At 37.0% G+C, this 13,039-nt stretch overlaps 1 protein-coding gene across 2 annotated transcripts in view; it reads left to right on the forward strand.

Annotated features, from left to right (window-relative positions):
- Window positions 1–12,306: 12,306 nt before the first annotated feature.
- Window positions 12,307–13,039, forward strand: part of cv-2 (crosveinless 2-secreting protein) — a 43,802-nt gene continuing 43,069 nt past the window's right edge. For both annotated transcript variants that reach the window (XM_018449502.1, XM_018449504.1), the window contains exon 1: window positions 12,307–12,781. The gene's annotated coding sequence lies outside the window, so the exon portion shown is untranslated. The remainder of the gene's footprint in view (window positions 12,782–13,039) is intronic.

Consider the following 13,039-nt stretch of genomic DNA (forward strand, 5'->3'; position numbering starts at 1 on the left):
ACCGAAAACCGCCGGGGCTTCTCTCCCAGGATTCTCTCGTCCTTCGATAATTGATGGCTTCCGTCCAATTACCGCGCTCTTTCGCTCCTACTCTAAACATATACCTATTGCAGCCGGCTATACCTATAGATGATCCGGAATCGAGCCCACCTTGATTCTTCGATAAGTATCTCTTGCCCTGTCAAATGAAGCCGAAAGAGATGTCTTAAGATTGATATCTTTGTCCGAATTTCTTTTCGGCGAGCTATTTGTTCAGCGAGAAAGGAAATTTTCATGGTAGTAGAAATTTTCACGTAACCTTTTATCTTTTTCCTATCGCGTTTATTAGTTAGATCTTTTATCTTGTCAAATATTTGAAATTTGTCTACAATATTGGAGTACCTAAATATCTGTTTTGAGATTAAAGTATAGAAAATAAAACGTAACCGATATATATACTTTGATAAATTAAAGCTCAAAATTTTCATAAGACATAAAAAAGACTCTTTAGTATTGTATATGATATCTCTTTATCTACGATTAGTTTTATATTTGCTTATTTAATGCAAATACTTAAAGATTTTTCTAGGATTTATAATAATGTTTTCCCTATATATTTTATACATATATAACTACAATATTAACTTGCGAGTTTTTTGCATTCTAGCAGAGAAAAAATAAAGTTCAATCACAGTAATTTTCTTTACTAATCAAAAATTAATATTTTTGTCTCTTCTTATTTTTTTTTAGAAAATGTTAAGTCTATACATAATAATCTCAAATAAATTACAGAATAATCAATAATATACAATATTTAGTTAATAATAATGATTTTTAATTTATGTGTAAAAATTAGGGCTTAGACAAAAAGATTCGAACATGTTGAATATTCGATCTATTCAAATAGTTCGAAATTTAAAAAAAATGAGCATCTAATTCGAATATTTCGGACAGTTCGAACAGTTCGAGCTTAAGCAATGATTAATATGAAATGTCAATTTGTTATGTCTGAAGTTCGGACTGTTCGGACAGTAAACAAATATGCCTTGGAAACAAAAGAGCAATTAAATAAAATTCCTATATTTATTAATATCGTCCTACAAATATCTTGAGCTATTCTGGACATATTCAGGATGATCCTGAGGACGACTTGTGATGTCTAATGTAATAATTTCAAACTTTCAGCTCTGAAGTGGGTTAAAATAGTTCGAACATACATTCAGTCCGAACTATTTAACGTTCGAACTTAAGATTCGAATTGTCCGAACTATCAAATCGTCTGACGTTTCCGAGCACTAGTAAAAACATCTCAGGTAATCATTTACATAAAAAAAACAAATGATATTATTTCCGGATTAAAAAAATAGAAAATAAAATTTATAGTGTAATGTATGAAAGCTTTTTATTACAAACAAGTGTACAACGTAAATGCGTTTTTTGCACATTCTTATTATAGTGAATGATGACGATTGCTAAACGACGGCATAGCCATCGATAACGTCACATTTGCAATCACTTTTAAAGTGATGACAGACGAAGCGGTATAATCAACGGGAGCCATAATGAAGAATGGACGCAGAACATAGATGCGCATAGATAATGTTTGATTAGGAATCGTAATTGAAAGCGCAGCCGACACCGCTGCCAATTCGCGCGCCGACCGCAAAATTGATTCTGAAAGGTTCGCCTACTTAATCGCTGAATCTGCTGAATCATCTGAGACAAAAACTTGATCTTATACTGCGCTCTTTGCCACGCAGACAAACGCAAAAAGCCGAACGATGATGAATAGAACCGACTAAGAATGCGTTCATCGAATTATGTGCTATCGCGGAAATTGCAGCGAAGATCGGTTCTCCGATAACCATTCTTTTTTTTCCGCTCCATAGAATTATGATGAATTAGTCAGGTAGTTTTACCTGCCGACATAACTATACATACGTACGTTTTAAGATTTCTAGATAAAATCTGTTTGCTTTGTCAAACTTTCTTTTTCTTTTGTAGTTTTTATTGTACCACTGGAATATATAAAAAATTAACGAGTTCAATGACTTAAAGAATTTTTTATTTTACATTTTTCTCAATCATTTTTCTGTCACACATACTTATCTCTTAATTACCTGTTACTGTCAGCAATTTTAAATGAATATGTGCATGCCGATTCGCATTTAAATCGAGCATCCGTGAAGTGTCGCGAGAAATTCACATCTCATTAAGGTCTGCAAGGAAATTCGTATTTATTGGCCGACTGATTCCAAGGAAAAGATCATTTTCGTTTTAATGGTCTGTAAATCTGGCATGAGTGCCGCATCTCGTTCAGTTCGTACCGAATATACGACGACTTCACGAAAATTGTCAAGAGCAAACGACGAAGGTCGACGAGATGGATACGGAGACGTACGAGATGCGCTAATGACTCATTTCTGCAATCTTCGTGTTTACAACTGGGCGGCGTGTAACGTCCGATAGCGCTCGTAAAGATGCTTATGGGACAAGACGACAAAAGCGACGGAGACGCTGCTCTCCTTCGTCGATCGGAAAAAAATGGCGCGCGAGTGCAATGCACGCGAGGACGCGGGAGGGAAATTACGCGCTCGATCGCCGCGCGATAATGAGCGGCGGACTAACATCGCCGTTGCGTTAAATTAACCGGCCTGCCGGGGGCTTAATGTAACCAATTAAACCCAAAATAGACGTTACCTCGGCGCACGATGCATTATGTGTTTTCGCTTACGAGGCACGGCGGACCGCTCGCTGCGCACCGACGAGCGAGATTCGGCCGGGAAAACAAATCCCGAAGGCAATAACTTATTCGGGGAAGTGACGAGAACACGCACGATACAGGGATGCATGTTAATCGCTGGAGAAATTAGCGATTCCGCGTAAGGCAAATTGCCAGGATTGTAACTGACGGGTAACTGCACCCTTAATTTTTTCTGTTTATTAAGCTAGCATACATAAATGAATTGCAATTGCTATACTATTATCTTTGTCGGAGCCTAAATAACCGTAATCGCAATCATAATATCAAATGAAACTGAAAACAATTAAATGAATTTCATTTAATTATTTTTGGCAATTAATAATTACGACATATAATTACTAATTGAATTAAGAATTATATTGTAAATTGTAATTGTTAATTGAATTACAGTTTTGCCCAACTCTGATATCAAATAGTCCACAAGTTAAATATACGTAAGTATTTGCTTCCTCCTATAAATCTAGGGCATTCTAATTCCGTAAATATTTAGAGAATCCGTAAACGTAAGACAAAAATTCAGTCAATCTTGCGAAACGAATATAATTCATAGTGCGTGCACTAAAAATAAATTTTAATAAATCATTTATTTAAATAGTGTTAACTAAATATTTACTAAATATGTATAAAGATATATTTATTTGGTACAAAAACCGTTAATTTGATTTAATTCTATCATTTCTTTTTATCGAGTAGATATTTATTTCCTGTAAGTAAATGATGGTCAAATAGATATTTATTAAAATTTAGTATTTTTTTCTCAGTGTGCAATTACTTATGCTCTGGCATATATAACTAATTGTTAGCTCATATTAATTTAATGTTCTTTATTCAATTACTTCATTAAATTTAAATGTATTAAACTTCACACACAATGTGAACATTTCTATACGTGTGAGAAAAAAAAATGAGTTTTATAGATAACAAAGACGTGTGTACACAGAATTATTCGTATCGATTAATTACACAGCAAATTCTCGGTCTCCCGACTGACTGAGATTGAGCGATAACAGACTTTTATTTGATAAAGAAGAGCTGAAGAATGCGTCGTCGATCCTGTGCCAGTCATCGCGGAAGATCGTTAATGGCGAGCGCTATGTATGTATGAGATATCGGGCGATCGAACGGCTTATATCTATTAGAAACACGTAACGACAATATAGGCGACACAGAGTTTTCAAAGAAACCAACGGCAGCGGTGATTATGCTTGATGCTGCACATCTGCGCAACGTTACCCGCGATGCTGTTTATTTGCCCTCGGCTCAAACAAATTAGCGGTTACAGACTTGTGCGCGCGAAGCTGGAACGTCTTCCTCGCGCGATGCACGTGTCTCTTTTCCGTAGAAATCACGACACGATATCTCTCTTTTATTTCCGTCACTCACGAGACAAAGTTGCGTGAGCCCGCCGCGTGATAAAATCGCATGAGTCACATTTCATTCTTAATAGATAAATTTATTGAATTAATGCACGTGAGTTAGATATCCTTTGCTCTTTAAAAAATACATAGGTATATATCGCGATCAACGTGATTGATAACTTACAGTATATTTGAATAGAAATTTACTGCCAAATATTTAAACATTGTAAATCAGAGGCATGTATAGTAGTTACATGAATCTCGCATTAGAAGGCGCAGGTAAAAACAAATCTCTATAATAAAATGATTATAATTTCTAAAAAATAAATGTTACCTGCAGAGAAAGGGATCATAATATTTATAACTATGGTTATTCCGTTATTGCTTGATCTTCGGATATTATTCCTCTGATTTCTTCATTCATACATATTCTCTTGCGAAAATATAATTAATTGTGATTGTGCACGTGTTAATAATTATTATAATACGATAATCGCATTTCTGCCGTGTAATATATGATATAATTAGATTAAGAAAAACCATTTTGCAACACAAGTGTGAATAGTCATTTCTGACGTATTTTTGTGTACAGAATTCGAATCCATTGGTAAAAGTTGTGGAAAAAAGGTTATATTTTGTTCCATAGTGTTATTAATAAATGAACAATGCATAAACAAACAATGTGATTTTTCGTACTTAAATCACTCGAATTGTCTACGATTTGTCGTGTCATTATTTTTCGTATCAAAGAAATGACAATGAACAAATTATATTTAAGTTGGAAAAAGTATAACGAGATACATTCGAATTGAAACATCATTGTGTGAAAATATAATTATCACTCGTAAACGTCGGAATAGAATTGTAAAATTCCTATCACATACCTAGTACTTCGATTCTTACGTTGAATTAATAATTTTTGTGAAATATGTTTTGATAAATAATCGTTATTAATTGTAAGAGTTCACTGATTGCGTCGATTGATAACCGTTAATTTTTTATAAGGAATAATTGTGTTTCGAGAGATAATAATGCGATGACACGTTCCAAGATCTGCCTGTCGCGCGAGTGGTAATCAACTTTACTTACAATTAATATGAACAATAGAGCGTTGTATGCCACAAAAATAAACGGGAAAATCATGTGCCAGTCTATGTGTTATCGAAATATTTAATCCTTACTAAATTCACACGTTGAATATTTTGTTCCTTGTATTTCAATGTAATTATAAAAGATAGATATCGCTACTTTTTATTATACTATTCGATTTAACTATTCATATATCACGCATTGTCAACTCGAAAATAATGAACAAATTACGATTTAATCTATTAAAAAATAAGACACGCAATGCAAAACACATTTGAATCGCTAATGACAAAAACAATTGTATCAATTGTAAAGATTAAGAGGGATAATTTATAACTCCTATCGTCTTTTTTTCTAAAGTATATCGCTTTATTGAAACAAAGTATAATACTATGATTTAAATGTGTACTTTATAAGAGATAATTACAAATCGTTTCTCATTATAAACAATATAGGAATTTAATTGTGCGGCGTGATAAGCGTCAATTATTCGTAACAAAGACAGAAACGCGATAACACACGGAGCTGAGTACACATTATGGATACAGTCGAAAATAAACACGAGTAGATTTTATATGAGAATGATGCCATGAAATATTTATTGTACTAGTACGAAATAAGTATATATCAAGTATTCTATTCTTTATGTCTTATTTCAGTCAACAATCGTTATCACGCATTTTGCGCTTAGTATCACTTAAGGCAAAGATAATAATTCTGTTTGGAGGAATGTTTTTATATATATTATTATTATTATTACTAAAGTTATAATTGTGGATGAGACAGAATTTGCTCCTCCCTTGCTTCGAAATTAAATAACAAATTTAGGAGATCTAAATGTTCTCGATTCAATCTCATGAATTATTTAGTTTTTCTACTAATAATTTGAATAGTTTATTGATTACCGTGTAAAAATTATTAAACTTATTATTTAACAAATAATATTTATTTTTTAATGAAAAAAGTACACACACACATAAATTTATTACTTCTTTTTATCCAAGGAAGGTAGAAATATTTACGCGGTCTTAGTTAAATTAGTAATTACGATTTGATTAAATAAAATACAGATTAAAATACAACAAAAAGTATTAATTAGTAGGTATATAATTATTAACGTATAACAAAGGTTATCCTTATTGTAATAAAAACTATTAAGCCAGACTTATCTCAAACAAGTTGAAAAAATTGTATTATTCTCTTTTTCATTTTGTCTTCATAAAGAATAGATGTAATAGTAACCACATCATACTATAAAAGCATCACGCTTCAACTGCCAAGTATAGGGTTAATGGCGCAGGAGCGCTTGAGGAATCGAAAGCAAACGATCCAAAGCGACCGTCGCGAGTAGGTCTCCTTTTGAGGCTGCGAAAGGTGTTTGGCGCGTGCGAAATATTCCAAAACGACCTTGCCATAAGCAAGATAATACGCGATATATATGTATTGCGTCTGTGTGTGCGTATGGGAGGCAGAGTACTGGAAGATTAATACCGAATACATAACCATTTATTTCGTCCGGTATATAATACTTTGCAAATATCTCAAAAACAGATCTAACAGTACAAAAAGAATTCTAATCAAGTATGTTCAACCTAATTTCCTATTTGTACACGTGCGCGTTATCTATTGTTATAATAATCTTACTCCAACATTTTGCACTCTGTTATGAACTTTACAATGAATTAATGACTTATAAAATAAATAGACAAATGAAAAAAGATATGAGAGTGTAATTTAAGTAGAAAGAAATTGATTAATTCGATTATGGATTAGGAAAATAAAAACATAATTTCGTGATTCGTAATTAAGATGCTGTGCCGCATTACTATTAATTGTTTTCAGTGTCGTTCTACATCAACGTGTCGCAAATATATTACGACTTACAAGGCTGTCGACAAGTTTAGAACTAGCGATTTCCTTTTAAATCGAGTCACACACGACGACACCATCATGAATCACTTCCGGTCGTGCGTATCATTCCTTTTTAATAATCTAATTCGCGTGACACGCGCACATTCTAGGAGATTGCGTGATTAACGTAAATGGAAAGCAGTAAAGCACCTCACGACGTAAGACGATTACGCTTTCGTGGGCATTATGATAGTTGTTCAGGGAATATATTCTGAATCATTTGCATGTGCATGAGATCATATGTGCAAAAAATGTGAAAGCGTGAAAGATAAAGTGTGGTAAAAATTAAACTGGTTATTTCGAAAAGCTACGGATGCAGTAAATGAAGATAAATTTCCTTCCCGCGTAGAATAATGCAAAATTTCAAAAATATACTGTATGCATTAAGATTATGCAATCAAGATTTTAATATTTCCTGGAGTAAACAGGTTTTTTTTCGATACTTATTCTTAGGTATACTCGTATTATTTGTTATTAATAATCGACGAAACCGGTACTAGTTATTATGCACTTTTTTGAAAAAAATCGATTCAATTAGAAGCCGTGAAAAATTTCGATCATTACTCACTGTTTTTCTTATGATGAACACAAATCAATTGAAAAACACTTATCGAAGTATCGTACTACTCTGAGAAAAAGACAATATAATTTTTTTTCGTTTTTTTCAAAATTAATCAAGGCTGTTTTTTCCAATTCGTAAATAAAAAAACGGACATTAATAAAACACTAAATTTTAAGATAGAAAGTGACAGCCTTCATCGCTTCTTTGTAATATAAAATAGTAGTAAAACGGTGTACACACAAGGGAAAATACTCGTCGTCACATTTATGCGCAAAGCGCGGGTCGGCGATAAGCGGCAAATCGCGGTTTACGATGCGCCGCTGTGTGTTTCGATTACAAAAAAAGCGCGCCAGACATACCGGCACCCGGCGTTCCGCATCGTAAATAAATTAAGTTAAACGTGCATTTGCGTACAAATTATTCCCGAGCGGCACGGCTCGAGCACCCAATAAAAATATTTCGCCGCTCGTTAAAATTAACAATGTCGGGACGAATAAATCGCGATTAATTATCCGGGCCACACATGCCATACATGCGCGGATGAACGTTGTTCCGGTCAAGGGAAGCAAGAGAAATGGAGAAAGAGCGACAGAAAGGGAGACAGATAGGTAGATAAATAAAGGAGGGAGGCAAAAAGAGGGACTCTCTTGTTAAAGAGAAAAAGAAAGGCGGGCCTTTCAAATGTAGCACAAACACGCTCGTGAGATTCCTCTTCTCGTTTCGACCGCGAAAGAGTCGGAGAACACACTGTGGAATCCAAACGACCTTGCGCCCGTTACGCGAAAAGAAAGCAAAAGCAAACAATAGGCATGATCTCTTGTATACTTTATACGCAGCTGGGTGGATGCAACCGACTGTTTCATTTGATGTATGTGAGATGTACGCGCGAGTCTGATGATCGATCTGAAGAATTCAGTGTTCGAGTCCTAGACGGAACAGTGATATATAAGCAATCACGAAATCTTGACATATCAAGCATGATTAATTTAAAGTGACATAAAAGTTTTTTTTATCTGTCTATCTAACGGATAGTGTCTTGAGTGAAAAGTAAACAGGTTTTTTTTTTTAGGACGAATTAGCATACGTAAGATGTACGTGACGGATGATTGGAAGAGGGTTAGAGATCGACGTTATCGCTTCTTATATGACATTTTCTCAAACAAGCGATTCGCAAAGTGATTCAATTGGTGTTGCTCATCTCTCTCTCTTAGGCCCGATTGCACCAATATTATTTTAACCTTAAGCAAGATTTAAAACTTCCTCCTTCTCTCTCTCTCTCTCTCTCTCTCTCTCTCTCTCTCGGCTTTGAAAAGAGAAAGAGTTTTAAGCTTCGCTGTCAAAGTAACGTTGGCGCAATCAAGCTTAATAATATTTGGTTTACAGAGAGCGGCAGAATATAATACAATTATTACACAATAATAAATTGATAAAAAAAAGTGACAAGAGACGTAACGTTAACATTTGAACAGTAATAGTTGCATGCTTAATAGCCACACAGGGAAGAGAGCTCGAAGATCTCTCTCTTCTTCGGTTTCTTACTACGAGAGAGCAAGGGCTTCCACGAAGAGAGCTAACGAGGCGGTCAGATAGATACTCCGGTCGCTAACAGCCGCGCGGGGAGTAAAACTCGGCAGGAGAGACAGAGCGGAGACGGTGGATCCCGTCCCTCGATAAGCGTCTTCGATATGTTGTACAATAACCGAGCCCGCAATTCGACCTTTCAGCGCGCGAGACCGCGCTCGTCGCTCGATCTGCGTGTTACTTAACAGCGGATTATGCTGACACGACATAGCGATCTATAAGAAAAGAGAGAATTCCATAAATATTTTATGGAAACGTCCAAGATTATAATTAAAAAATTCACTAAACTTTTTTTTTAAATCTGGATCTGTCGCTTTTTTTATCAAGATTAATTTTTATCAATCTCGATTAGTCTTGATTTAAATTTTTTACTGCAACAAGAGGAAGATAAAGAATCGGTAGATTTCTCGTCTTTCATGTAGACTTTAACGTAGAGGAAGTATCAACTAACTGATAAAGTTCTGTCGTTTCTTTATGACAAAAAACAAATGTGTAAAAAATATATAGAAAAAGCGATTTATTCAAAATAATTATTATACACGCAATAACTTTTCCCCGGCGAAGAACAAGTTTATTAATACCGCTTTTATAAAAGTAATTTCTAGAGATGAAAAAGCTCTCCAACTTCATTTTCACAGCCTTTCTATTTCTGAATTGTTAATTCCGTAGATGATTGTCTAAGCTTAATCGATGTAATGGAAAGAATGTTGTTGCCTGCTAGGACAATCTTGACCCATCTTGTGATGATCAATTGAGTTTGTCATCCGCCAAATTTCCTAGATGTGAGACAGTACACTTGCTTGAATACCTCATCGATCATCAGTCATACTTCAGATCAATGAACCGTAAGAAGGTTCAAACATCGCCGCGGTGAAGAAACCACTTGACCTTGCATGGTCAGACGTCTGTTGCAACCTCCCAATCATTAAACGATTTATTTGCACATCTCGTCGTTCAAGGACCAACTGCGGAGATCAGCCCGGAGGATCTTTCAAATGTTCGTATCAATTAGAGAAGGTACTAGAAATATCTATTCGTGTAATCGTAATTCATATATAGTATTGTGCTAATGATATAAAAAAATCTGAGCAACGGTTCTATCAACAAAATAAACTTTAGTTCAATTCTTCATCTACCTCTTGTTTCAATTCACGTAATTTGAGTTAAGACCAATCAAGATTGATAAAAATTGATCTTGATAAAAATGTTTTCACAAATCCAGATTTAAAAGAGTTGAGTAAATTAAAAAATTTTTTATCGTGAGGAAATAATTTTATGGAGTGAAAAATTGAACTCGGGGTTCAAGCCTAAAGTCTCTTCAACTTTTATTTGTGCCATTCATAAAGCGTTTAAAAACGTCGAGAAATATTTCATATACTTATACATCCAAATGCTTTTGTATGTATAAGCAATTAATTCTACTATTGTTCAGAAAAATATATATACAAAGCGTTATATCTTCTGCTGTAACCGCCAGTATTCGCGTCACGACGTAGTGTCAAGAGCTGAAAGCGTAGAAAGCTAAGTCATCGGCTTTTACCTAATCGCGATGGGTTGAGTCCAGAGACACCGCGGGAGCTGCGGTCCAGGTGGTGGGCTATCTGTCGGTGCTCCTCGTGAAAGCAGACATTCCGAACGTAGCTCGTTCAGTTCGGGGAACGAACAAGCACTCGGTGTCTCGAGGAGGTCTGTTCTTCGCGGTGTGTCGTTAAGCGTACACAAACATAAACACACATGCACGTACCAAGTTATATACACTCTCGACTGTGTGGGCCTCTGGTATTTACCAGCGATTCGCTTGATCAATACGCGGATGTATGAGTACATCGATGTGTCCACTCTTGACGTACATATACATGCACGAAAGGTTCTCTCCATCTTCCTCCTTCCACTTACGAAGGATAGAAGATAAAGCTTTTCTCTTCGCCGCTTCCCTCAGCTACTCATTCAGCCATTCTCTTGGTTTATTCTATCTTTCCTTGGGACGGAATAGCATCCCTTACGTTTCAAACTCACAATCAGCGGATGAAGGTTTATGAGCTCTTTTTGAATAATCCACTAACAATCTTCGTTGTCCTCCGCGTGACGGAGACTGTGAAAGCCCATCCCACTTCTTCGCTTGCGTTCCATCGTGGCACACACGCGGGACGAATTCGAGTTGCGTGCAGCTCGCACGTGCCATTCTAATCGCGTCAATCTAAACTTGGCAATATATCATACAAGACGTGTGTGTGTGTGTGTGTGTGTGTGTCTGTATTTGTTTTTCGTTGTTAGACTTACAACTTATAGTTTAATGTTGTGTTCTTAAATTAATGTAAACATTTTTCTCATATTGTTTATATTAATATATGTATATTTAATTATTTTAATTCATGATTAAAATATAGATATGTATCTACAAGGAGAGTTTGATAAGTCGGTTAATTTTTAACTTTTTAAAATTAAAATTCGACTCATTTGTCAATATAGTCTTCTTTTAAAAAGTCACTGACTTATCAAACTGCCCACGCAGATTCGCGCATCTAACAAAAATCAACTTTTGACGTGATCAATCATGCACGTATCTATATATATACATGTATATACATTTTAAATTACTTAATTTTGGAGTACGATAAAAATGTCTTTTCAGAAATGAAGCTAAATGAAATTACGAGAAATTACTTCCTATGGAAATTTTGCGGAACTCTTCCGTGCAAAAACAACAGCTGAAAACAAATACATGTGACGTTTAACGAATATATTTTCTCTCATTTTTTTTCCACCTGCGACAATCGTCTCTATTCGCGTTCCGTGGATCTCGCGTCGCACGTGCACGCGTTCTCTCCTCCCTCGGCGGCCAATTCCCTCCTCCGTCTCTCGCGAGGAAGACCACTCTCCGCCGCGGCGACGTCCTCCTTCTCCTCCTCCGCGATCGCTGCCACCACCACACAACCACCGCTACTACCACCGCTACTACCACTGCCAGCTTACATCTTCCCTCCCTTCCCTGAGAGTCTTTTTCTCTCTCTTGGTGACCGCGCGCGATCTTTGTTACTCCGCGCGGACACGGTGGTGGAAGTCGCAACGGAACTTCAGTGCAGCTGCGACGAGCAGCTGACGCGGAATCATTCAGATTCGTGGTGCAGAGCTCGCGCCGCGTATACGCGACACCACACGACAGGTCACGCGTCGCTGCTTCAGCCTCCGAGAGAGGACCGGCCGAGATTCGCGCGGTGTCTTCGTACCCGCCGCAAATGAGCTCGCGCCGCGAGTGCGCGCGCGAGGGAAACGCTCTTGCTGCCGATCGCCGCGGCCGCATCTCACAATCAGTCGCGAACAGTGCGGTGTGTCGTCGCCGTCGTCGTCATCACCATCATCATCATCATCATCATCGTTACGCGATTCCGCGGCGAGGTGCGTCGCCGACTCTGCTCCGCGGTCACGACGACGACGACTCGGGTCGGGACGGCAGTTGAGAAGGAGCTCGTGAAAGAGCAACGCGCGGCGACAAGTGTACGCGAGCGCGCGAGCGCGCCGACGAGGGAATACTCGCAGGTGAGTGGAAGAGATCGCTTGTCGCGTTCGCCGGGGGGTATCCACGTCTCGCCAAGAACGAGATCCTCGAGGATACCTCGAGGCACGATGCGGACTGATGGACGGGCCGACGCGGACGGAAAGAAACTGATTATATCCCGGGAAAAATCACTTGGGAGATATAAAAGTTCGTGGCAAAATATAATAAAGTACGATCGGCGCATTTAGCTTTTGCAGCGAAAGATAAAATAGACGGAGTAGGATATGAAGGAGGGAAAG

This window comes from Mycetomoellerius zeteki, unplaced genomic scaffold (genome assembly GCF_001594055.1).
Source record: "Mycetomoellerius zeteki isolate Tzet28-1 unplaced genomic scaffold, Tzet1.0 scaffold245, whole genome shotgun sequence".
Lineage (NCBI taxonomy): Eukaryota > Metazoa > Arthropoda > Insecta > Hymenoptera > Formicidae > Mycetomoellerius > Mycetomoellerius zeteki.